Source organism: Ornithorhynchus anatinus, chromosome 5 (genome assembly GCF_004115215.2).
Source record: "Ornithorhynchus anatinus isolate Pmale09 chromosome 5, mOrnAna1.pri.v4, whole genome shotgun sequence".
Lineage (NCBI taxonomy): Eukaryota > Metazoa > Chordata > Mammalia > Monotremata > Ornithorhynchidae > Ornithorhynchus > Ornithorhynchus anatinus.
Genome location: NC_041732.1, coordinates 62,149,045 through 62,175,855, shown reverse-complemented (window position 1 = coordinate 62,175,855; position 26,811 = coordinate 62,149,045).

Here is a 26,811-nt window from a genome sequence, read left to right as displayed (position 1 = left end):
CCCTCCTTTTCCTCCTCCTCCTCTTATCTTCCTCCTTTCTGTCAGAGCTCTGAAGCTGCCACTTAACACCTGGGGGAGAGAGGGAAAGGGAAATAAGAAGGGGGGAGAGAGAGAGATGGACAGAGAGAGATTTACATCTGGCTATCTTTTTCCTCTATTTCTCCTCCTTCTGCTTATTCTTCTCTGTCAGAGCTCTGACGGTGAAGATGCCACTTAACTCATTTGCCCCAGACCTGACACTTGTGAGTGCCTATTAATAGTAATGGTGACAACCAGCCCTTTAGCTGAACTATCCCTCTGTCACGGGGCTTTCCCGCTAGCCATGTGCAGCTTCTGCTGATGTAGTGTGCACACTTAGCTCCTCTAGTGCCAGCTTGCTCACTGTGTCTTGATCTTTATCTATATCTTTATCGCCACCAACCCTTTTCCCACATCCTCCCACTAGCCTGGAACTCCCTCCCCTTCCATATATGCCAGACCATCACTCTCCTCACCTTCAAAGCCTTATTAAGGTCACATCTCCTGCAAGAGGCCTTCCCTGAGTTAAGCCCTCTTTCCCCTGACTCCCCTTCCCTTCTGCATCACCTATACACTTTGATCTGTACCCTGCGAGTACTTGATTTTCCTCCCACTCTCAGCCCCCAGCACTTATGTTCATATCTGTAATTTATTTATTTATATTAATGTCTTCCCCCCTCTCTAGATGGTAAGTTCCTTGAAGTCAGGGAATGTGTCTACTCATTCTGCTGAATTGTACTCTCCCAAGTGCTTAGTACAGTGCTCTGCACACAGTAAAAGCTCAATAAATATCATTGATTGATTAATGGATGGATGTGGATCCTGGCCCTGGCAGACGGCTGCTTTTTTTCTGCATGTGTCTGAGGGAGTAGTCTCATTATTATTATCATTACTATCATTATTATTATTTTATAACTGTAGTATTTTTTTAAGCACTGTATTAAGTACTGGAGTAGATAAAAAGATAATCAGATCGGACACAGTCTCTGTCCCCACATGGGGTGCCTGATCTAATTAGGAGGGAGAAGAGGTTTTGGAGCCCTATTTTGGAAGCACAGAGAAGTTAAGTGACTGGCCTAAGATCACAAAACAGGCAAATGGAGGACCAGAGATTGGCTGGTCTCCTTGGTACCACTGCTCCTTGCTGTGACGGGGCGTGTGGAGGGTTTGGGGGAGAAGGGGAGGAAAGCAGCTTGAGCTCATAGAACCTACCATCCAGTGAAGCATAGAGCTGTCATCTTGACTCCCACTCCCAGCTTTCTGGCTCAGAGGAGTGGGGTTGTCCAACTACTTCCTGCCCAGCTTTTTACAAAGTTTTTGACTGTGGAGACTGACAGTGACAACGTACTCATGATGCCACGTGCAGGGGTGGACGCCTACACTTGATTCCAAGGAGACTCAGATGTTGCTCCAGAGACAGAGTTTCCTGACCCTCCATTGCAAAGCTATTATATATAAATAAATTCCAGATACGTACGTAAGTTCTGGGGGCCGAGAGTGGGAGGAAAATCAAGTGCTCCTATCCCTCTGACTGCTCCTTCTCAGTTTCTTTTACTGGCTCCTCCTCTTCCTCCCACCCTCCGAAAGTGGGGATCTCTCAAGGCTCAGTTCTAGCGCCCCTTTTATTCTCCATCTACACCCACTCTCTTAGAGAACTTATTCGCTCCCATAGCTTCAACTACAATCTTTATGCAGATGATTCCCAAATCTACGTCTCCATCCCTGTCCTCTCTTCTTCTGGACAATCTCGTTTTTCCTCCTGTCTTCGGGATATCTCCACCTGGATGTCCTGCCAACACCTCAAACTAATCATGTTCAAAACTGAACTCCATATCTTCCCACCCGAACCCTGCCCTCCCCATGCCTTTCCCATCACTGTAGGCTTACCATTATCCTCCCTATGTCACAGGCCCAATACTTGGCTTTATCCTCTACTCATTTCTCTTATACCACCCACATATTCAATCTGCCACCAAATGGTGTTGGTTACTACCTTCACAACATTGCTAAAATCTGCCCTTTCCTCTCCATCCAAACTGCTACCAGCACTTATCCCACCTTGATTACTGCATCTGCCTCCTTGCTGACCTCCCTGCCTCCAGTCTCTCCCCACTCCAGTCCATACTTCATTCTGCTGCACAGATGATTTTTCTAAAAACAGTTCTGTCTTTGTCGCCTTACTGCTCAAAAACCTCCAGTGGCTATCCATCCATCTCCACTTCAAACAGAAGCTCCTTACCATCAGCTTTAAGTTGTTTAATCAGTTTGCCCCAACCTACTTCATCTCAGTGATCTCCTACTATGGCCCAGCCTGCCCATTTCACTCATCTAAAGCCAGCTCGCTCACTGTGCCCCAATCTTGTCTATCTCACTGCCAACCCCTTTCCCATGTCCTCCCATGACTTGGAACTCCTTCCACCTCCATATACTTCCACCACCACTCTCCCCCACATCAAAGAATTATTAAGGTTACACCCTCCTACCTCTCCTCCCTTCTCTCTTTCCACTGCCCACCCTGCATGCTGTGCTCCTCTGCTGCCTACCTCCTCACCGTCCCCCGTTCTCGCCTATCCCGCCCTTGACCCCTGGGCCACGTCCTCCCGCGGTCCTGGAATGCCCTCCCTCCTCACCTCTGCCAAACTAATTCTCTTCCCCTCTTCAAAACCCTACTTAAAGCTCACCTCCTCCAAGAGGCCTTCCCAGACTGAGCTCCCCTTTTCCCTCTGCTCCCTCTACCCCTCCTTTCACCTCTCCGCAGCTAAACCCTCTTCTCCCCCCTTTCCCTCTGCTCCTCCCCCTATCCTTTCCCATCCCCTCAGCACTGTACTCATCCTCTCAACTGTATATATTTTCATTACCCTATTTATTTTGTTAATGAGATGTACATCGCCTTGATTTTATTTATTTGCTATTGTTTAAATGAGATGTTCATCCCCTTGATTCTATTTATTGCTATTGTTCTCGTCTGTCCGTCTCCCCCGATTAGACTGTAAGCCCATCATAGGGCAGGGACTGTCTCTATCTGTTACCGATTTGTCCATTCCAAGCGCTTAGTACAGTGCTCTGCACATAGTAAGCGCTCAGTAAATACGAATGAATGAATGAATGAATGATCAGTCATGTGAGGTACCACGGGGTGACCGGATTGAGTGCTTTTAAGTCAATGTTAAGGAGTTTCTGTTTAATGCAGAAGTGGATGGGCAGCCATTGGAAGTTCTTGAGGAATGGGGAGAACTGAATGGCACTGAATGGTTTCTTTTAAGAAAAATGATCCATGTAGCAGAGTTAAGTATGGAGTGGAGTGGGGAGAGACAGGAGGCAGGGAGGTCAGTGAGGAGGGAGATGCAATAGTGGGATAAGAGAAGTGCTTGGGTCAGCGGAGTAGCAGTTCGGTTGGAGAGGAAAGGGTGGATTTTAGTAATGTTGTGAAGGCAAAACCTAAAGGATTTGGTGACAGATTGAGTTTGTGGGTGGAATGAGAGAGATGAGTCGAGGACAATGTCAAGGTCTTGGGCTTATGAGATAGAGAGGATAGTGGTATAGTCTACAGTGATGGGAAAGACACGGGGAGAACTGCGTTTGGTTGGGAAGATAAGTAGTTTGAGGTGTCGGCAGGACAGCCGGGTAGACATGTCCTGAAGGCAGGGGACAGAGGAGATTTCAGGGAAAGAGAGAGGTCAGGACTGGAGATGTAGAATTGGGAATCATACACATAGAGATGGTCTGTTAGAAAATGGATCGAGAGTTCGATGATTCACCAAAGAAACCTGGGGATGGAACTCCAGTATCTGTTACTAACCAAGATCCCACATGATTCCTTCTCCAGTTTCTCATCTGAGCAGTTATCTGACAGCAGGCGAAACCTGATATGTGACTAGAACTGAGTTTATTGAGCGGGTCCCTCAGATGCTTTTCCCCTAATAGAGCGCTCCTCTCCACCGAAAGATCCAAACACCAAAAATCCAGGACCCCAGAGTGAAAAATCCAGCTCAGAAGCAGACTCTAGGGGCAAGAGCATAAAACCATCCTGGGGCAAAAAGTGATGAAGAGCTTAAGCGAGAGCCTGGGGGCAAAGAGGTAAGAATAATGATAACGGTGGTATTTGTTAAGCACTTACTATATGTCAAACATTGTTCCAAGTGTTGGGGTAGATACAAGATAATCAGGTTGGACACAGTCCCAGTCTCGCAAGAGGTTCACAGTCTTAATCCCCATTTTACAGATGAGGGAACTGAGGCCCAGAGAAGTGAAGTGACTCACCCAAGGGCACACAGCAGACAAGTGGCAGAGCCAGGATTAGAATCCACTTCCTCTGATTCCCAGGCCTGTGCTCTTTCCAATAGGACAAGCTGCTTCCAAGAGAATCTGGGGGCCAGAGCCTCTGGGGGCTAGAGAGCACTGCCCTGCTCTTGGGCTCATATTTTCTCTCCCTTGGTTCACTTGATCACCACCCAAAGGGTCGGGCAATATTGGTCAACTCCTTCTCTGCCCATGCTGTCTCCTGCACAGGCTTAGTATAATAATGTTGGTATTTGTTAAGCACTTACTATGTGCAGAGCACTGTTCTAAGTGCTGGGGTAGATACAGGGTAATCAGGTTGTCCCACGTGAGGCTCACAGGCTTAATCCCCATTTTACAGATGAGGTAACTGAGGCCCAGAGAAGTGAAGTGACTTGCCCACAGTCACACAGCTGACAAGTGGCAGAGCCTGGATTCGAACCCATGACCTCTGACTCCCAAGCCCAGGCTCTTTCCACTGAGCCACGCTGCTTCCCCGTATGTATGCGCTGGCATGTTACATACTCTGGACAAAATGAATCAAATAAATCTCTTGCCACTTTAAAATTGACCTCTTCGCCACTGGGCATATCTGTTTGCTTCGGCAAGGGCCCAGGTCAGTTAATAGGTAGACGAGTTCCCTCTTCACCCCTCCACCCCTACCCCCTGGCCTTTCCAGCAGGGCTTTTGGTCCATTTACCATTGGCTCCAGAAAGTCTATCTTAGTATCATCTCTGAATACCTCCATCTCTTACTGTTATTTTGGGGAGCACGCTCCCTAGGAAATGGTTCTCTCCTCTCAACCCCAACACCGAACTTGAAATTGCCTATGGAGAAAGAGCGTAACCTTTCGACTGAGCACACCCAACCACTAAATCATCCCCAGACCTCTTGTCCTCGTGAAGTAATCCCAGGTCCTTCACTCTTTCCTAAGTCAATAATTCGGTAGAAACTTGTGTAACACTTTGGTTGCGTTCTCGGAAAAACACCGTGGAATGTAAACGACTTTATGATTCACTGAGTCAACAGGAAACAGACTCAGAGTTTTAAGAAAAATTTAAAATGTGTGTTTTTCAGAAATAGCAGGAATAATAATAATCAATAAAGATAATAATGATGATATCTGTTAAGTGCTTACTATGTGCCGAGCACTGTTCTAAGCGCTGGGGGAGATACAAGGTAATCAGGTTGTCCCACGTGGGGCTCACAGTCTTTATCCCCATTTTACAGATAAGGGAACTGAGACACAGAGAAGTGAAGTGGCTTGCCCAAGATCACATAGCGGACAAGTGGCAGAGCCGGGATTAGAATCCATGTCCTCTGACTCCCAAGCCCGGGCTCCTTCCGCTAAGCCACGCTGCTTCTCGGATAGTCTACACTAAAATAACCCAAGACAGCAGGAGTAGAAGGAAATTATACTAAGTGAAGTGGGACTGGCCAGCAGTGTTCCCCAGGAAAGAGCAAAATAGAATCTGGGGAGGCTCCACTGGCTAGACTCGTTATGCACTTTTGTAAAACAAGTGAATCGATTTATGGTATGGTATTGAGTGCTTATTGTATACAGAGCTCTGTACTGCTCACAAGGAGCTAACAGTCTAAAAGAGGAGACAATATAAATAAAGAAATCATGGATATGTACAATAAATGCTCTGGGACTGAGGGTGAGGTGAATATCAAGTACTTAAAGGGACGCATGTAAGTGCAGAGGTGATGCACGAATACTGCTTGGTGGTCCAGGTAGTAGATACTAGATTTTGACATTACTTCAGCACCACACTGTCCTCAGGGACAGAATCCCAAGCCCATGGACAAAGTAAGCAATGGGCTAAGGTGGGCAAGACGTTTGAGAGGTGATTTTAACAGTGATGAGGGTGTGACTGTAAGTTCCTTGTGGGCAGGGAATGTGTCTGCTTATTGTACTCTCCCAAACACTTAGTACAGTGCCCTGCACACAGTAAGCACTCAATAAATATGATTGAATGAGTGATTTGCCTAAGAGGAGCTTGGTTAATTGACCGATTTTTCTAAGTGTCCTATCGAAACTACCAATCCTTAGTAGAAGGGGTTGAAGTACGACCCTACATGGCACCACCTTGCCCCGTTGGTCATTTGACACAGTCTGATACTCGCCTGGTGCCCGCCCCCATGTACGGCCCTAATGGGTTGGGCAGTGGCCGCCGCATTCCCCTGTTCTGGAGTCACCTCTACCTCGGACTCCTGCTGGCCCCAGGGGAGCTATTGTTTTTAATTTTTTTGGCATAAAAAGAAAACAAAAATGAGGCTTCATCTCCTCTACCCTTCCCAGGGCTGGGCCCAGAGGGTGCAGGTTCTGGAGAGGAGCCACAGGTACTTTCCTGCCTTACCGGGTCTGGGCTGATGAGTGTGGAAACAGATTATTCATTCATTTATTTATTTATTCATTTATTTATATTAATGTCTGCCTCTCCCTCTAGACTATAAGCTCATTGTGGGTAGGGAATGTGTCTGTTTGTTGTTGTATTATACTCTCCCGAATGCTTTACTACATAGTAAGTGCTCAGAAAGTACAGTTGGCTGACTGACTGGTTGACTGACTGATTGACTTTGAGCAGCTGAACCCTCCGAAGGAGCCAAGACAGAGACGCTTTGGTCTGTGAGCTCATCGAAGGCAGGAATGTGTCTGTTTGTTGTTATATTGTACTCTCCCAAACACTTAGTACAGTGCTTTGCACTCAGTAAGTGCTCAGTAAATGTGATTGATTGATTGATTGTTTTGTGCTGATTTGCTGTTATGAGGGAAGGAAAAAGGCCTTCCATGTTCCAGAGCCCGGTCTGATCAAGAGGGGAGGTGGGTCTGCCCTACTCCTGGTTCAGCATTACCCTTCCCTCACACAGCCCAGCAACAGAGAGAGCTCTTCAAATCCAGACAGGAGAGCCCCAGCTGTGGCAGCCCAGATTGGGGTCCCCCTACGCCTGCCACAGGGGTCGGCCCAAGGCTTTGGTTTTGGAGGAAACTGTGTGTGCTCACAGTCTCAGCTCACTTCCCACACACAAGTCCTTTCCACCGATGGAGCTTCACAGAAAGTCCCTCCTCCCGCAGCAGGGCTCAGTGGAAAGACCACCGGCTTGGGAGTCAGAGGTCGTGGGTTCTAATCCCAGTTCCGTCACTTGTCATCTGTGTGACTTTGGGCAAGTCACCTAACTTCTCTGTGCCTCAGTTACCTCATTTGTAAAATGGGGATTAAGACTGTGAGCCCCAAGTGGGACAACTTGATTACCTTGTATTTCCCCCAGTGCTTAGAACAGTGCTTGGCATATAGGAAGCACTTAACAAATGCCATCGTTATTATTAACTACCCCCTGCTCTGAAGATAGGGAGACCTAGCAATTTGAATGATGAGGTGATTGATTAGTAGACAACATAAGCCACCCATTTATCATTCAGAACTTCACCTAACATTTTGAAGAGGAAAATGTGCCAAGCTAGTGTGCAATCAACTAGAGGGATCAGCCTATGTCTGTATATACAAAATTGCACTGGGATATTTCCCTTTATATAAGCTTTTGTTATACTCAATTGGCTTCACTCTACACATTGGCTCTACTTACTTGTGATTCCCCAGTCTAAATTCTTCAATCTCCTCATTCCCCTCTCACCTGCCTCTGACCCCTTGCTCTCTCTGCTTTCCCAGTGGAGTTCTCTCCCCCTGTCAAATCTGCAAGACACCAACCTTCCTCATCTTCCAATCCCTCCCCAAATCCCATCTGTTCTCCTCCCCCCAGTTATAACAATCCAATAATTCTAAAATGTATATGTTTCTACTCATCCTTAGCACTTGTTTATATGTCATCAATGGTATTTATTGAGCATTTACTGTGTGAAGAGCTTTATACTAAGTGCTTGAGTGTGTAAAATGCAACAGACACATTCCCCGTCCACAATGACTTGCAGTCAATATATATTTAATTGACTATTCAAATTATTCATTTGGATTCCACTATTTTTTAGTAATTTTGTCTATCCTGGTTGGATGGTACTGAATGAATGAATAATACTTGTTTTGTATTTTCTCATGTGCTTAGAATGATTCCTTACACAGCGTACGTGCTCAGTATTATCGTCTTCATTCGTGGAATAAGCACTTTTTGTAAATACTAGGTTTGAACAGACTGATTCATTCTACCAATGCGGAACTGAGTCACAGGTAGGTCAACCAGGCAGTAGAACAATGTCTGAATCTACATGGGCAAATGAAGGGAAATCTGAGCGACCATCTGGTGAGTATGACAACCAACAATAAGACACCTGTACCATTCGGATAAAAAATTCCCATAGACAACCACATTTGCCTCAGAAGCGACAAGCCTGTTCATCTGAGTTGCCTCAATCTAAATTTTCTTGATTTTTGACTTGAGTGACTGGGTATTCCCAGTCAGTTAGCCTCAGAACTGGGATGAGTGTCGGTTTACTTCTCGTACATGTTGCAGCACTTCAGATTTATGACCATTAGAACCCAGATTATATGTGCCCTGGAGCTCAGCTCACTTCTCCCAGACAACTCACTTGTCTAAACTCTGCTTAATCCGGCTCGATCAATTCACACACACAAAGGAAAAATAAACAGGCAGAGTCAGTGGTGATTACTGAAAAAAGGCTAATAAATGGTGACATCAACCCTGTTGCACATCAGCTCATGACATCTAAACAAACAACACTGAGTGCGTTACACAACTTTGCAGAAAAAACCCATTTCCTGCTGGCAGGTGTCATGCCCTGACCCTTACCCATCCACATTTGGATGGGTAGGAAAGTCTGTCCACCCACAGTCTCCTGTGTTTGTTGATTTGGGAAGGATATTTGTCTTTAAGGCCCCAGAGGGGCCCTGGGTGGTGTCATAGGGTGGCTGGTCTTCCCCAAGGTGGGCAGTTAACTCCTTGCTGACCAGGTTCTGTGCCACTGACAGGGACTCGGGACTCCTGGAAGAGAGAGCCACATCTTCCCCTGTTGATGGAGTGGCACATTCTTTCACGCTCTGATACAGAGAGAAAGTTTACTCGTTTTTGAACTTGGAAGAGTTTGGTCCAAAACTAATCGACTTTCGTAATGTAAAATAAAGAAAAAAGTGTTTTCCTTGTCTGCTCCTCCTTGACTTCTCTTCCTTGAAGAGTTGCCGCTATCTGTGCCCAGCTGACTCTAGCGGGCACTGTACATGTGATCCTGGCCCACTGGCCTTTCTCTCAAGCCCTTGCTCTCCACATGACCACAGTCCCAACTCAGGAGCCTGTCATCAGTATGGAGAGCATCTTAGGCCTTGCCACTCTCCCAGTCCTGGCTTCCTCTAAACTTGTAAGCTTGCTGTGGGCAGGAAATGTGTCTATTATATTGTTGCGTGATAACTCTCCCAAATGCTTAGTACAGTGTTGTGCACATAGTAAGCAGAAGCAGCGTGGCTTAGCGGCTAGAGTGCGGGCCTGAGAGTCAGAGGTCATGGGTTCTAATCTCGGCTCCACCACTCATCAGCTGTGTGACTTTGGGCAAGTCACTTAACTTCTCTGTGCCTCAGTCACCTCATCTGTAAAATGGGTATTAAGACTGTGAGTGGGACAGCCTGATTACCTTGTATCTTCCCCCGTGCTTAGAACAGTGCTTGGCTCATAGTAAATGCTTAACAAGTACCATCATCATTATTATTAATAACCTCTTTCTCCATTCAAACTGCTAACACATTTAGTGCAAGCATTTATCCTATCCTACCTTGATTACTATATCAGCCTCCTCACTCATCTCCCTGCCTCCTGTCTGTCCCCACTGTAGTCCATACTTCTCTCTGCTGCCTGGATCACTTTTCTACAGAAATGTTCAGGCCATGTTTCCCGACTCCTCAAGAAGCTCTAGTGGTTGCCCATCCACCTTCACATCAAACAGAAACTCCTTGCTACCAGCTTTAAAGCACTCGATCACCTTGTCCCCTCCTACCTCACCTCTCTTCTCTCCTTCTACAACCTAGTCTGTACTCTTCCCTTATCTAATGCTAACCTCCTCAGTCTACCTCGATCTCATCTATCTCACCGCCGACCTCTCATTCATGTCCTGCCTCTGGTCTGGAATGCCCTCTCCCCTCATATCTGACAAACAGTTACTCTCCCCACCTTGAAAGCTTTATTGAAGGGACATCTCCTCCAAGAGGCCTTCTCTGTCTAATTCCTCCTTTGCTCTTCTCCCACTCCCTTCTCTGTTGCCCTTACTTGCTCCCTTTATTCACCCCCTCCTCCCATCCCCACAACACTTATGTACAGAATGGTAATTACATTTATTTATATTAGTGTGTGCCTCCCCCTAAAGACTATAAGCTCATTGTGTGCAGGGAATGTGTCTGTTATATTGTACTCTCCCAAGTCCTTAGTACAATGCTCTGCACATAGTAAGCATTCAATAATTACAATTGACTGAATGACAAACTGATTGATGCCTGGCTGGCGGCCAGAGCAGCCTCAGGACCCGTCCAGGTCCCAGGATGCAGGCAGATAGATAGAGAGGGGACCAGATTAAAGCAGGCATCATGTCTCCCAGACATCACTTGTTAACTTCATTCATTCATTCATTCACTCAACTGTATTTATTGAGCACTTACTGTGTGCAAAACACTGTACTAAGCAATACAAAAATATACAATTTCCCTGCCCACAGTGAGCTTGCAGTCTACAGGGGGGCAATCATTAATATGAATAAGTAAATAATAAATAAATACATTGCAGACCTGGGCTAACTTGGGTGAATCTGGAGGCTGCATGAGGAAGAGGTTCAAGAACATTTGGCAACATCACCATCCTCCCCTTCTCTAAAGCCCACAGTCTTGGCATTATCCTTGAGCTCTGCCTCTCTTTTTCAGCCCCCAAATTTAGTCTGTCACTAAATGCTACCAGCTTTTCCCCTGCATTTTCAGAATCTATGCCTTCGTCACCTTCCAAATAGCCACCAACTTGGTCCAGGCATTTCCCATTAGGCTGCATTTGGCTCCTTAGGGGTTTTCCTGTCTCCACCCACTACCTTCCTTGGTCCATACTTTCACTGGGTGCCCACATCATTTTTCTAAAATATCATTCTCCCCTCCCCTCAGAAACCATCAGTTGCATCAAACCGAAAAGCCTAACCATTGGCTTGCAGGTATTAATTAACTCTCTCCCGACTATGAATCCATTCTCTTCTCTCACTACATCCCATCACACTAATGATCAAGACATTCCTCCTCCTTGGAATTTGTTCCCACCCCAAATCCTCAGACCACAGCTTTCCCCATTTTCAAAGCCTTTCTGAAATCACATCTCTTTCCCAAGTGCTTCCTTGATTAATTTTTCTCCCTGCCAGGATAGTTCCTCCAACTACCATCGAGCACTTCTGCATCAACTTCCCATGCATTCTCAACAGCCTGAAATGCTTCTGTACATACTGATTTGGGAATCGTATTTCTTATCTTGTTTGTTTCATATTGCTTATGTTGCAATATTACATTTTGCATATCTTCGGCATCTCTACTTTTCCTTCTTCCTCTTATCTATAATTTATTTCCATGCAGTCTCACCCTCCAGTCTGTAAATTCTTGGAGAACAGGAATCATTTAGATTAACTCTACCTTACTCTCCCAAGCACTTTAGGATAGACTTCTCTAGTAGATACAGAACAGTAGGTGCTCAGTAAATCTTGGTCTTCCAACCACTTAGTACAGTATTGTATTCACAGTAAGTGCTCAATAAATGCCACTGATTGATTGTTACTTGCATGATTGACAAACCACCTTTTTTTGTTTTGTTTTAACTCCACCATGCACAACCTAGCATTCTCAGCTGTGATTAAAACTTTATACCAGTCGACCATTTGCTAGATTAAAAATTAGTCTAGGGACGCCAACGCCATTAAGCAGCAGGGGGGATTCAAACAGTATTTTCACTTTTTTTTCAATTCCGTTCATCTTTTTAGACACCATAGAGGCCCCGCCTTCGTAACCTATACGAAGACACATGAAAAATGATGGCTGTTGGGCCTGTTCCCTGGAGAAAATTCACTGGGAGAGTACAGTATAATAGACACATTCCCTGCCCACAACAAGCTTACAGTCTAGAGGGGAAGTACAGTGCTCTGCAAAGCTTACTCAATAAATACGAATGATTGATTGATTGACATTCCTTTCTAAAATGTCTGTCTGAGGAAGGTAAAGGTTGTCAGTCTGGCTAAATACTCTGGACCCTGCTCTTTGGAACCCTGTTGATCCCGTCTTAGCTCAAGTGACACTGCCGATGCCAATGACTGTTCCAGGAGAGTGTGACTCAGGCTAGGCCCTAGAGCTGAAAGTGCCAGGTGGCACTCATCACTAAAGTCCCTTTGTCTTCCGGCTACCTGGGCTCTTTCCAGTAAGCACATGCTACACAGGTCTCTAAATACTGTCATTTATCAAGAAGGGAGGGGTTCCCTTTGAGCAAAACCTTCATAAGGAAGGAGAGACCAGGAAGAAAAAGAGAAAACAGTGCCAGGTGGTGCAAGCGTTAAACATCACAACATAACAGAGGACAGAATTTTTGTGTGCACAGTGAATCAATCAGTCATATTTACTAAGCATTTACTATGTGCAGAAGCACTGTATTAAGTGTTTGGAAAAGTATCACACAGCAGAATTAGGAGACACATTTCCTGTCCATAACAAGCTCACAGACATCGATATAAATAAATATATTACCGATATGTACATGAATGCTGTGGGGCTGACAGAGTGAATAAAGGAAACACCTCCCTCCTCACATCTGCCAAACTAACTCTCTTCCCCTCTTCAAAGCCCTATTGAGAGCTCACCTCCTCCAGGAGGCCTTCCCAGATTGAGCCCTCCCTTTCCCTCTGCCCCTCCTCCTCTCACCATTCCCCCTGCTTCCTCACTCTGCTCTTCCCCCTTCTCCTCCCCACAACACTTGAACATATTTGTATATATTATTTATTATTCTATTTTATTAATGATGTGTATATATCTATGATTCTATTTGTCTTTTTGGTATTGATACCTCACTTCTTGTTTTGTTTTGTTGTCTGTCTCCCCCTTCTAGACTGAGAGCCCATTGTTGGGCTGGGATTGTCTCTATCTGTTGCCGAATTGTACATTCCAAGTGCTTAGTACAGTGCTCTGCACACAGTATGTGCTCAATAAATGCGATTGAATGAAACAAAACAGAGCGATGCAGAAGGGAATGGAAAAAGAGGAAATGAGTTCAGAACTATGGGTTTTGATTGCCTTTTCAGGCACACACATGATGATGGGTAAATCTCTTCAGTAGCATTTCCTCTAGACCATAAGCTCGTTATGAACAGGTAACGGGTCTGCTAATTCTGTTGTACTGTACTCTCCCAAACACTTAATACAGTGCTTTCTGCACATAATAAATGCTCAATAACTGCCACTGATTGATCTTCAAATATAAGGTAAAGATATAATATAAGGTATAAGGTAAATATAATACATGATCAGTGTTGGAAGTGCTATTCAACTAGAGATAACTTGATTGACAACTCTTTGTCCTCTAGCAGAGAATGAGAAGGAGGTATATGGGTATCTTGAGCCATTAAGAAGGCATGGGGCGGAGCAAAAGACCAGTGTTCTTCAATCCTACTTTGCTGACTCACCTGGGTAGTATAAAGGCAACTGCATCAGGTCACAGCTAAAGCCTGAAGGGAAATAACATGTCTCGCCATGGATTTGTCCGTGTGTCGGTGGAGCGCCCCACTTATGCTGTCTGTGTGGTGGGGACTGAGACTCTGGTTGACATTTTGGGGTAAGCACATGGAACTTTCTTCCCCATGTCCTGGAGGCTCACTGGGACTTTGTCTGCTTGGTTCAGGTTTGAGCTCTGCCAGCCTGTTTCTGCAGGCAGAAGTTGTCGGGCGACCCAGCTATATTATAAGCCAAACTGAGAAGGATCCACCTGCCTGAAAGAATTCACTGGGCTCAATTGTTGCTGTCGTTGCTAGGTGGAGATCTATGGGCCGCTTGGGCTGAAAGACAGGTAGAGGACCTCTGACTCTTAAAGCCTCATTTAGTCCTTCGTCTTATATTCCTTTTCCTTTTTAATGGTATTTGTCAATTGTAATAACAACATTGGTGGGTTGTTTTTTTATCACTTACCATGTGCCAGGCACTGTACTAAATGCTGAGATAGACACAAGATCATTGGGATGAATGCAGTCCCTGTCCCACAAGAACTCAGAGTCTTAAACCCTATTTTTCGGATGTGGTAACTGAGGCACAGAAAAGTGAAGTGTCTTACCCAAGGTTACACAGCCTACATGTGGCGGTGCTGGAATTAGAACCTAGGTCCTTCTGATTTCCAGCCCGTTCTCTCTCCGCTACTCCGTGCCGCTTCTTGAACGTTTATTATGTGAGAAGCAGTGTGGCATAATGGATAGAGTATGGGCCTCCAACTTGGGTTCTAATGCTGCTCTACAACTTCTCTAGTGCGTGAATTTATGCATGTCACAACTTCTCCGTGCCTTGGTTACCCCATCTATAAAATGGGAATTTAGACTGTGAGCCTCTTGTGGCACATGGTTTGTGTCCAGCCTGATTAGCTTGTATTTACCCCATTGCTTGGTGCAGTGCTTGGCACAGAGTAAGCGCCTAACAAATGACACACTCAGTGAAATGGGAAATAATGCTATTTATGGCATCTGTTGATGTTAGGAAAGATACTGTATCCAACAAAAAAATCAGCTAATTCCATCTCTTCCTACTTGAGTTTGGAAAGGGAAAGACTTTAATATAACCCTTTTCCAAAGGGGGAAAAAATGTAGCACAAAGTCAGAGTGAGGAAAAGAACCACTAATCAACACTTAATCTAAGACTCTGTTTAATCAATTAATGGTATTTGAGTGCTTACTCTGTGCAGGGCACTGGAATACAATACAATGGAATTAGTAGGTATATTCCCTGCCAATAACAAGCTATCTGTGTATACGACTGTCAGAAATTGTTTCTGAACATGAGTTTCTTGAGTGGGGAAACTTTTATCTGTTCTCTGAATCATTCAATGCTTCCAGTTCTATTCTCCCCAGAAGCAAAGGCTCGTTAATACACCCATGGAATAGTAAACCTTATTCTTGATTGCTACTCATAACATGAAAAGTGCTCTTCTAGCTGAGAGGCATCTATCACGTTAATGGCAAATTGTGCATACTTAAACTGTGAGCCCCATGTGGGACTCCCATAGTAAGCATTTAACAAACTGTAGTCCTCCAATCTTCCATTGTATGTCTGGAATGTTTGCCACTGGGATCAAATAAGAATGGACTAGTCAAAACTCCCCTGTGCTGGGCAGCAGCGACATGAGAGAGAGTCAAGGGCGGAGACTAGAGTTTACTGAGTGGAAGGAGGAAATGGTAAACCACTTCTGCTTTTCTGGATTTTTTTTTTTTACCAAGAAAACTCTATGGATACACTACCAGAAAGATTGCAGATGGAGGTGGAGCTTTCTGGCAAAGATGTGTCCATAGTGTCCTTAAGGAAAGGAGACGACTCAAAGACATAAGACATAATAATGTTGGTATTTGTTAAGCACTTACTATGTGCAGAGCACTGTTCTAAGCGCTGGGGTAGACACAGGGGAATCAGGTTGTCCCACGTGGGGCTCACAGTCTTAATCCCCATTTTACAGATGAGGGAACTGAGGCACAGAGAAGTTAAGTGACTCGCCCACAGTCATACAGCTGACAAGTGGCAGAGCTGGGATTCGAACTCATGAGTCCTGACTCCAAAGCCATGCACTTTCCACTGAGCCACGCTGCTTCTCCAGACATGACAAGACATAGGCCCCAATGCTTTGGATTAGCTGTTCTTCCCATTGTCTGACTCACCTGCCAGGACAACCATGGTCTTTTAGTGGGACTTGACTTAGGTTGAGAAAGAAGGGTGGAAATTAGAAACAACTAGCTCTGGGGGTGTGAGTGCCTCTAGGCTGTAAGCTCCTTGTGGGCGGGGAACATGTCTACCAAGTCTGTTATATTGTACTCTCTCAAGTGCTTAATACAGTGCTCTGAACACAAATGCTCAAAAAAATCCATTTTTTAATGGCATTTAAGTGCTTACTATGTGCCATATACCAAATTGAGTGCTGGGAGTAGGCACAAGCTTGAAATCACTTTTTAATTAGTGACAGCAGCTGCTTCTTCCCACTGCCCTCCCAAATAGTGGGCCTGGAAGAACATGGTTCTTAACAGAGCCTGCTGGAGAAGAGATTCATCTATGGGAAACAAAATATTAATTGCCATGAGCTCACATTTTAAGACTTTATGCCTTTCAGGCTTTAGACCTTTTTGTACCATACATAAGTACGTATCTGTAATTTGTATTGATTTAATTCTCCCCCTTTAAACTGTAAACTCATTGAGGGAAGGAAACGTCTTCCAACTGTGCTATATTATACCTTCCTAAGCATTTAGTACAGCACTCTGTTCTGTACCAATCATTACTACTGATTTATTCATCTTGGCTTTGCAAAAATTCTGCTTCTCATTAAGGTTTTAGTATTTTCCCAGTGGGAGAATGAGTCTACCAGGCACTAAGCATTTCTTCTTCAGGATAGTGCCTATATTAAAATAAGAAATCACTTGTATTTTTTTTTAAGGCATCAATAATAACGTTGGCATTTGTTAAGCGCTTACTATGTGCTGAGCACTGTTCTAAGCTCTGGGGTAGATACAGCGTGGCTGGGGTAGCCAAGCGTGGCGTGGCTCAGTGGAAAGAGCCTGGGCTTCGGAGTCAGAGGTCATGAGTTCGACTGCCAGCTCTGCCACTTGTCAGCTGTATGACTGTGGGCGAGTCACTTAACTTCTCTCTGCCTCAGTTACCTCATCTGTAAAATGGGGATTAAGACTGTGAGCCCCACGTGGGACAACCTGATTACCCTGTGTCTACCCCAGCACTTAGAACAGTGCTCGGCACAAAGTAAGCGCTTAACAAATACCAACATTATTATTATTATTATTATTACAGGGTCATCAGGTTGTCCCACTTGGGGTGCACAGACTTAATCCCCATTTTACAGATGAGGTAACTGAGGCACCGAGAAGTCAAGTGACTTGCCCAACGTCACACAGCTCACAGGTGGCAGAGCTGGGATTCAAACAGGAACATCAGTCTATCAGTTAGTGGTATTGATTTATTTACTAGTATTTATTGAGCTCTTACTGCATCAGAGTACTGTACTAAGCCCACAACTCTACTTTTCATTCTTCTAGAGTACTGGGCCCACTCTTTTTGAGAAAGTTGAGGGGTATTTGTAGACAAGAGGAGAACCCCAATGATAGTCATATATCTAAAAGACATGACTTGAGAAAAGGGTTTGGCTGAAAGAACCCGAGCCTGAGAGAGAACCTGGGTTTTAATCCTGGCTCTGACATTAACCTGCTGTGTATCTTGAAGAAGTCACTTAACTTCTCTGTGACTCAGTTCCTGCATCTGCAAAATGGGGATTCAATACCTGTTTTCCCTCCTACTTAAACTGTGTGTCCCTTGAGGGACCTGATGATCTCATATCTACCCCAGTGCTTAGTACAGTTCTAGGCACATAGAAAGCACTTAAAACCAAAAAACAAATAGAATAATGAGAGTTGTATATGTTAAATACTATGTTCCAGGCATTGTACTAGGTGCTGGGATAGATACAGGATAATCAGTTTGGACACTGTCCATGTTCCACATGGTCTTAATCTCTATTTTACAGATGAGGTAACTGAGGCACAGATACCTTTATAGTGATTTGTCCAAAGTCACACAGCAAACAGTGGAGCTGGGATTAAAAACAGATCCTTCTGAGTCCCAAACCTATGACTAGACCATATTGCTTCCTTTTATTATGATCATGTGGAAGAAGGAGAGCATTGCAGTGAGTAAGCATTTAGTAAATATCATCACCACTATTACTTTCACAACTACTCGAAGAAGGGTTGTATTGCAGTCTTTGGATTGGGGAAAGGTTGCTGGTTATTACTTGGTAGTATTCCAAGATCACTAAAAGGCTAACAAATGGTCTCAAATGGCACCTCAAGAGATCTGAATTTGAAAGTGTATCATGCTTCTATGGGAGTAGATGTAGGAAACCAAGTACATTCTAGTTTACCACATAATTCTGAGGATTTGACATGAGGTATTCTTCAAAATACAGAAGGATGGTCTCTACTCTTTATATACTGTGATGATGCAGCTGAAGGTGATGTTTTTGTGAGGCTCTTTTAACTGAAAGGACAGATGTGGGTTCTTTAGCCCTTTCTGCATGTGAAGGGACCTTTGAGCACATGGTGGAGTAAACACTTGAACAAACCAATTCTGGCTTGATTTAATTTCTTGACCTTGATGTGGTAAAATGTTGGGATTTCATTGCAATTCAGCAAATGCATATACAGGCACACACATGCTCACTCACCAACTCAAAAGGAAGGATTTCCAGTAGCTATTAGATTTTTCACATTTAGGAATCTTGACTTTTTTAATGATCTTATCTCCTACAGGTTACAGTCCATAATAATAATGGCATTTAAGCCCTTACTATGTGCCAGGCACTGTACTTAGCACTGGGGTAGATTCAAGATAATCAGTTTTGGACACAGTCTCTGTCCCACATGAGACTCAGAATCTTAATCCCTATTTTATAGATGAACTGAGGCCCAGAGAAGTGAAGTGACTTACCCAAGGTCACACAGCAGACAAATGGCAAAGCTGGGATTATAATTTATGACCACCTGACCCCTCCAGGCCCAAACTCTATCCACTACACCATGATGCTTCCATGAAGGCTATTTGAAACTCCAGGCTGTTGTACTTCTTGACTGAATCCCACATTCCCAGTGAATTGCTTTTTTAAATTTCCTTATTAATTTATTTTTCTTTCAAGATGCTGAGATCTTTCCACCTCAGGTACTCATCTGCTGTGGAGTAGTTGCTTGTGACCACAGATAATTTTTGATGATTAGGAAACCGATTAGTAACGGGGCAAAGAAAACCCACTCCAGACTCTGGCAAAAGCAGGAGTTAAAAGTAGCTTACCTCCCATGCTAAGCCAAGCGGACCCATAGCTACCAACTCCCCAGAACTAAATGAGATTTCCTCTAGGACAGCCCCAAACCCACTTCAGTCTCTGGTGGTTTTTTTTAATGGTATTTAATCGCTTACTTTGTGTCAAGCACTGTTCTAAGCCCTAGGGTAAATGTGAGGCACAGCCTTTGTCCCACATGGGGCTCCCAGTCTAAGCAGGAGGGAGAGTGGGTATTGAATTCCCATTTTGCAGGTGAGGAAACTGAGGCACAAAAGTTAAGCAATTTGCCCAAGGTCACATAGCAAGCAAGTGGTGGAGCTGGAGTTAGAACCCAGATCCTCTGACTCCCAGTTCTGTATTTTTTCCATCAAGGCCATGCTACTTCCTTGATCTTGTTTGCTGACAGCAAGCAAGCCCTTCTTCTTCTTCTTATTGTTATGGTGTTTAAGTGCTTACTATTTGTCAAATGCTGTTTTAAGCCCTGGGTAGATACAAGTTAATCAGGTCCTTGTTTGAGTACTTAAAATAGCTTAGGTATACCTGATCCCAAGAGGCCCTTAATGCAGGGGCAAATGTTATTTATTGCTGTCTTCAGTGATGCAACCAAAAAAAGAATGAACACTCTGACCTGGTTAGGCTGCCGGGAGGGTATATCTGACCAATAACTGCTCCGACAGGCTTGGAACAGCTGAATCTAAATCCTCCGACAAAGTAATTCTCTGATACTTCTCTAGGTTGACAAAACAAATTAGGCAAGATAAGAAGAAACAGAAGTAAAAGCATTCAGGAATTCGCACACTTTGCACAGACATGTTGGAATCTGTGAATGTTTTAAAGAGAGAGGAAACCCTCTTTCTTTACACGATTTTGTCATTTTAATCTGGAGAAAATCACAACTAGCACTCATTGAGGCTTTAGAGTAAAATGGGACCTAAAATAATAAAAATAGCCACTTTTTTAGCAATCACTATGTGCCAAACACTAGGCCCAGAGATAGATACAAGATAGTGTGGTTGGACAGAGTCCCTGTCCCACATGGAATGTGCACTCTAAGTGGAGGAAGAACTGGTAGTGAATCCCCATTTTACATATGAGGAAATTGAGTCACATGAAAGTGTAGTGATTTGCCCCAAGTCAAACAGCAGTCAAGTGGAAGAATTAGAACTAGAACCCAGGTCTCCCAATTCCTAGCACCATGTCCTGGCCATTTAACCAATTCTTAGGACCCTGCTCTGTCCATTTGGCCACACTGCTTCTCTGCACATTGGTTTTTTCCATGGCCTAAAAGGAACAGGACAATCAGTTCACTGATCCCTAATGTCATAGAGCACTACCAGAATCATCCCAGTTGGCAGGAAACCTGTCTTCCTACCGAGAAGGTCCTTGTGAATGAGATTCAATTAACCTTAATACTTACTGAATGCTGACTGGGTGCACAGCACTGTATTAAGCCCTTGGCAGAGTACAATACAAGAGAGTTGAAGAAATGTGCCCTCCCCACATTTAGCTTACAGTTCAGCTTCCACTATGTCCCTGATCCCTGGGAAACAGCTTTGCCTAGTGGAAAAAGTCTGGACCTGAGAGTCAGAGGACCTGAATTCTAATTCTAGCTGCACTGTTTGCCTGCTGTGGTACCTGGGCAAGTGACTTAATTGATCTGTGCCTCAATTTCTTCATCTGTAAAATGAGGATTCAATACCTGTTCTCCCTCCTACTAAAATTATAAGCCCCATGTGTCTGTCTGTCTCCCCCGATTAGACTGTAAGCCCGTCAAAGGACAGGAACTGTCTCTATCTGTTACCGATTTGTACATTCCAAGTGCTTAGTACAGTGTTCTGCACATAGTAAGCACTCAGTAAATACTATTGAATGAATGAAGGGCAGGGACTGTCTCCAACCTGATTAATTGGTATCTATATCCCAGCAATGAGAACAGTGCTTGACAAAGCTGTCCATCACCTTGCCCCCTCCTACCTCACCTCCCTTCTCTCCATCTACAGCCCAGCCTGCACACTCTGCCCCTCTGCTGCTAACCTCCTCACTGTGCCTCGTTCTCGCCTGTCCCACCGTTGACCCATGGCCCACGTCCTACCTCTGACCTGGAATGCCCTCCCTCCTCACATCTGCCAAACTAACTCTTCCCCTCTTCAAAGCCCTACTGAGGGCTCACCTCCTCCAGAAGGTCTTCCCAGATTGAGCCCCCCTTTCCCTCTGCTCCTCCTCCCCTTCTCATTGCCCCTACTCCCTCCCTCTCTTCCACCCCCTTCCCTTCCCCACAGCATTTGTATATATTGTATGTATTACTTTATTTTATTAATGATATGTATATATCTATGATTTTATTTATCAATTTTGATGGTATTGATGCCTGCCTACTTGTTTTGTTGTCTGTCATCCCCTTCTAGACTGTGAGCCCGTTGTTGGGTTGGGATTGTCTCTATTTGCTGCTTAATTGTACTTTCCAAGCTTTCAATACAGTGCTCTGCACACAGTAAGTGCTCAATAAATATGATTGAATGAATGAATGACCATAGTATATGCTTAACAAATATACTATTACTACTAGTAATACTAATAAAAAATCCCTGAGGGTTGGCAGGCTAAGCAAAGCAGGTGGAAAAAAACCCCAAAAAAACAAAGAATGAGCTGGGCCAGAAAACGTGCTGTGTGACCTTAGGCAAGTCACTTAACTTATCTGTGCCTCAGCTACGTCATCTGTAAAATGGGGATTAAAATGTGATCCCCACATGGGACAACCTGATTACTCTGTATCTATCCCAGTGCTTAGAACAGCACATAGTGAGCGCTTAACAAATACCACCATTATTATTATTCTTATTTAGTTTTTAGGGACAACTCTTTTTGCCTGCAGAGCCCTTGAACAAGGTTAACGAAGATACACTGACATCAACTAAACTGTATTTGAGTGTTCACTCTGTGCAGAGCACTGTACTAACATTTGGGAGAGTACAATAGTCAGTACACATGATCCCTGCTCTCAAGAAACTTACAACCTAATGGGAAAACCAGACATTAAAGTAAATTACAGGTAAGGGAAGCAGTGGAGATTAAGGCTATGGACACAAGTACTATGGGGGCAAGGTAAATACCTCAGCACAGAGAAGGGGGATTAAGTGCAGGGGTGAGGCAGTAGAGAGGAGAGATAGGGTGGAAGGACAAAAACTTATCATTCAATCAATGGAATTAATTGAGTGCTTACTGTATGTGAAGCACTCTATCACACATTTGAGAGAGTACACAGTAAGGGAATTGGTTGAACAATCCCCTCCCACAGGGAGCTTAATGTGTAAAGGGCGTGACAGATACTGAAATTTAGATAGAGCAAATGGCAGTACAAGAATATGTATACAAGTGTTATGGGGCTGAAGCTGGGTTTTATATCAAGTGCTTAAAGCGTTCAGATCCAAACCCACAGGTGGTGCAGGAGGGAGAGGGAGAAGGGAAAATGAGGGCTTAGTTGGGGAAGGTCTCTTGGAGGAGATGTGGGGTTTTTTTTTTTTTTTAGGATGGCTTTAAAAATTGGGAAAATGGTGGTCCATCTGATATGAAAGGAGAGGGAGGTCAGTGGTAAGACAGTGGAGACAGAGGTACAGTGAATAGGTTGGCATCACAGGAGTTGAAATAGATCAGTGAGATAAAATAGGAAAGTGAGAGCTGATTGAGTCCTTAAAGCTAATAGTAAGAAGTTTCTGTTTGCAGAGGCGGATGGGCAACTATTAGGGGTTTTTGAAGGGTGGTGAGATGTGGACTGTTCATTTTAGAAAAATGATCTGGACAGCAGAAGGATCTATTAGAGAGGGGAGGGACAGGAAGCAGGGAGAACAAGGAGGAGGCTGATGCAGTAGCCAAAGCGCGACATGATAAACTTTTAAATTTATCATGGTAGCAGGTTGGTAAAAGGAGATAGGGCGGATTCTAGAGATGTTGTAAACATAAGCGCTTGGGAGACTGCAGTACAGTAGAGTTAGTAGACATGATCCCTGCCCTCATGATTTCCAGCTTAGTCAAGGAAGGCTTCCTGGAGGGGATATGATTTTTCAGTAGGGATGTTTAAGGAGAGAGTTGAAAAAGGGCAAGAAGTTGGCTTTTTGGATGCGTACGAAGCAGTTTGTCATTTACCCAGGTAGAGACTGTGGGCTCAGAACGTTGCTACCTTGCCCATTCCCGATTCAGTTTCCTTCCAACCAGAATGTACAAGAATCAATCAATCAATCAGTTGTATTTATTGAGTGCTTACTGTGTGCAGAATACTGTATTGACCACTTTTTCTGTGGTATATATGTACCCTCTTCAAAGCCCTACTTAGAGCTCACCTCCTCTAAGAGGCCTTCCCAGACTGAGCTTCCCCTTTTCCCTCTGCTCTCTCTGCTGCCCCTCTACCCCCTCTTCACCTCCCCTCAGCTAAGCCACCTTTTCCCCCCTTTCCCTCTGCTCCTCCCCCTCTCCCTTCCCCTCCCCTCAGCACTGTGCTCGTCCGCTCAATTGTATATATTTTTATTACCCTATTTATTTTGTTAATGAGATGTACATCACCTTGATTCTATTTATTGCTATTGTTTTAATGAGATGTACATCTCCTTGATTCTATTTATTGCTGTTGTTTTTGTCTGTCTCTCCCGATTAGACTTTAAGCCCATCAATGGGCAGGGACTGTCTCTATCTGTTGCCGATTTGTACATTCCAAGTGCTTAGTACAGTGCTCTGCACTTAGTAAGCACTCAATAAATGCTATTGAATGAATATAAGTGCTTACTATGTGTCAGCCACTGTACTAAGAGCTGGAGTAGATACAAGCTAATCAGGTAGGATGCAGTCCTGTCCCACATGGGACTCACATTCTTATTCCACATTTTACTGAGGACCAGAGAAGTGAATTGACTTGCCCAAGGTCACGCAGCAGACAAATGGCAGAGCTGGGAATTGGAATCCAGGTCCTTCTGATTTCCAGGCTCATGCTCTAACCATCAGGCCACACTGCTTGGGAGAGTGCAGTGTAACAGAGTTGGTAGACATGTTCCCTGCCCACAACAAGCTTACCATCTAGAGGACTAGATTTCAAAGAGCTTTGGAAATTATTCTGGGCAACAGTTCATGGATTAAGCTGGGTCTTGAGCAGAATCCACTTTCCTTCTCTCCCCATTCTCTTACATGTCTCATTACTATGAGATGCAGAGGAAAGAGGACATAACTGGGTGTTGTGGAGGGCCAGGCCTGCTGTGTGACCTTGGGCAAATCATTTTGCTCCTCTACATTAAATTGAAATAATGGAATTTAAGTGTTTACTATGCATCAAGCATTGTACTAAAAACTGGAGTAGATACAAGATCGTCAAGTAGGACACAGCCCCTTTCCCACATGGGTTCACAATCTAAGTAGCAGGAAGAAGAGGAATTGGATCCCCAAATTTAAAGATGAGGAAATAGAAGCACAGAGATATTAAGTGACTTACCTGAGGTCCCACAGCAGGTCATTAGCAGAGCCAGGATTAGTACCCAGGTCCTTAGTGGAAAGAGCATGGGCTTGGGAGTTCCACCACTTGTCTGCTGTGTGACCTTGGGCAAGTCACTTAACTTCTCTGTGCCTCAGTTACCTTATCTGTAAAATGGGGATTAAGGCCCACATGGCACAACCTGATTACCTTGTATCAACTCCAGTGTTGGGAACAGTGCTTGGCACATAGTAAGCACTTAACAAATACCATTATTATCATTATTAGTATTTCCACTAGGCCACATACTTCTTAGGCCTCAGTTTGCTCATCTATAAAACAGGGATAATAATACCTATCTTTACCTCCCAGGGATGTTGGGAGGACAAAAATGAGATGAGTAACGGGAAAGTGTCTTGGAATAAAAGCAGTTCATAAAATCAAAGTACCATTATTGTTTCGATGGCCATCTTTATCAGCCTGGGGTCAGAGGGAAGGAGGGCATTGAGGGTTTCTATCCCCTCACTTTTCTCTAAAGACTGTGAGCCAGCAACATCCCATCACTTGCTGTAGCCCTAAATTAATTCCATTGTATTTATTGACCACTTACTCTGTGAATAACACTCTACTAAGTGCTTAATAGGAGCTAAGGCCAGGACCCTCCTTCAGTCATTTCTGACCCATAGCAACTCCATGGACACACCCTCTTCAGAACATCCCATATTCTGTAATAAGGTCGTTCTGGTAAATGAATCTTCAGAGTTTTCTGGGTAAAGATATGGAAATGATTTTCCACTGCCTTTTTCCATGCAGTAAAAACTTACTGCCATCGTCAGACTTGATTTTCTGCCTTTGATGTTTTCCCACACTGCTGCCGCCCAGCACAGGTGAATCGACTTTGCCACTTCGGCTTAGATCTTTCCATTATGGATAGCTCTATATGGCGTAGCTCAAAGCTTCATCAGAGTATGCAAAAACTCTCCTGCCACAATAAGGCATCCATACCTAAATAGGAGGTAGGACCAGGCCGCCGCTGTACCTGAAGAGGCCGGAAGCCCTGTCAACAGGGCAATATCCCACAGCCCTATCTCCCACCTCTAGACTATAAGCTCATTGTAGGCAGGGAATGTGTCTGCTATATTGTTGTATTTTACACTCCTAACCACTTAATACAGTGCTCTGACTGCAGTGACTGCACTGATTGACCGACCGACTGGGGAAGATACAAGTAGAAATAAGCAGGAAAAATCTTCCCTTTCTGTGGCTTAATCCATACAGTGTTTTAATCATTGAAGGGGAACTGCTTTAGCACTGCTCTCTCAAGAAAAAAGTCATTTTGAAATCCCTTGAACCTCTCTCCTTCAGACAATCACTGAACAAGGGAGTAGCTGAACTCCGGTTGTTCAAACACTCCCCAGATGTCTGTCGGCTGAAACCTGGCATGGGAAAAATCTATCCTTCTGCAAAGTGGCAGAGTGCGACCAGGGAATACAGAGAGTTGTCAAGGAAGATAGGCTGGAGCTGGCCTGCTTCCCTGAATAGTGGGGATTGTAGGATTTGCACTTTGAAGAATTATACCCTCGGGCAGCAGCATTCAATTTTAGGGGGGCATTTGCTTTTAAAAGAGGGGTAGTTGAGAGGCTGGGGGTGGGAAGGGGTGTGGGTGTTTGCACAATAAAAAAAGATTCCATGTGCATGATATCAACCTAGTAAAACAACTTTCTGGAGCCAAGTTAAGTGGGACAGCCACATTCAGTAAGGTACATGTTTATGCGGCTCATGAAATCCACATTGCCAACTTCAAGGGAAATAAATAGCAACTAAGTATGGAACTCACTTCACATTCAGGAAAAAGTAGACTAGGGCTTGTGTAAATTTCAAGACACATTTGATAAAGTTACTTCCAAGGGGGCGGTCGGGGGAAACAGTCATGTCAATCAATGGTACTTAGGAAAGTAAGCTAGAATTAGTTTAGCCAATAGACATCTCAGGGTGCATTATTTGGTTTGAATGAACTGAAGATGATT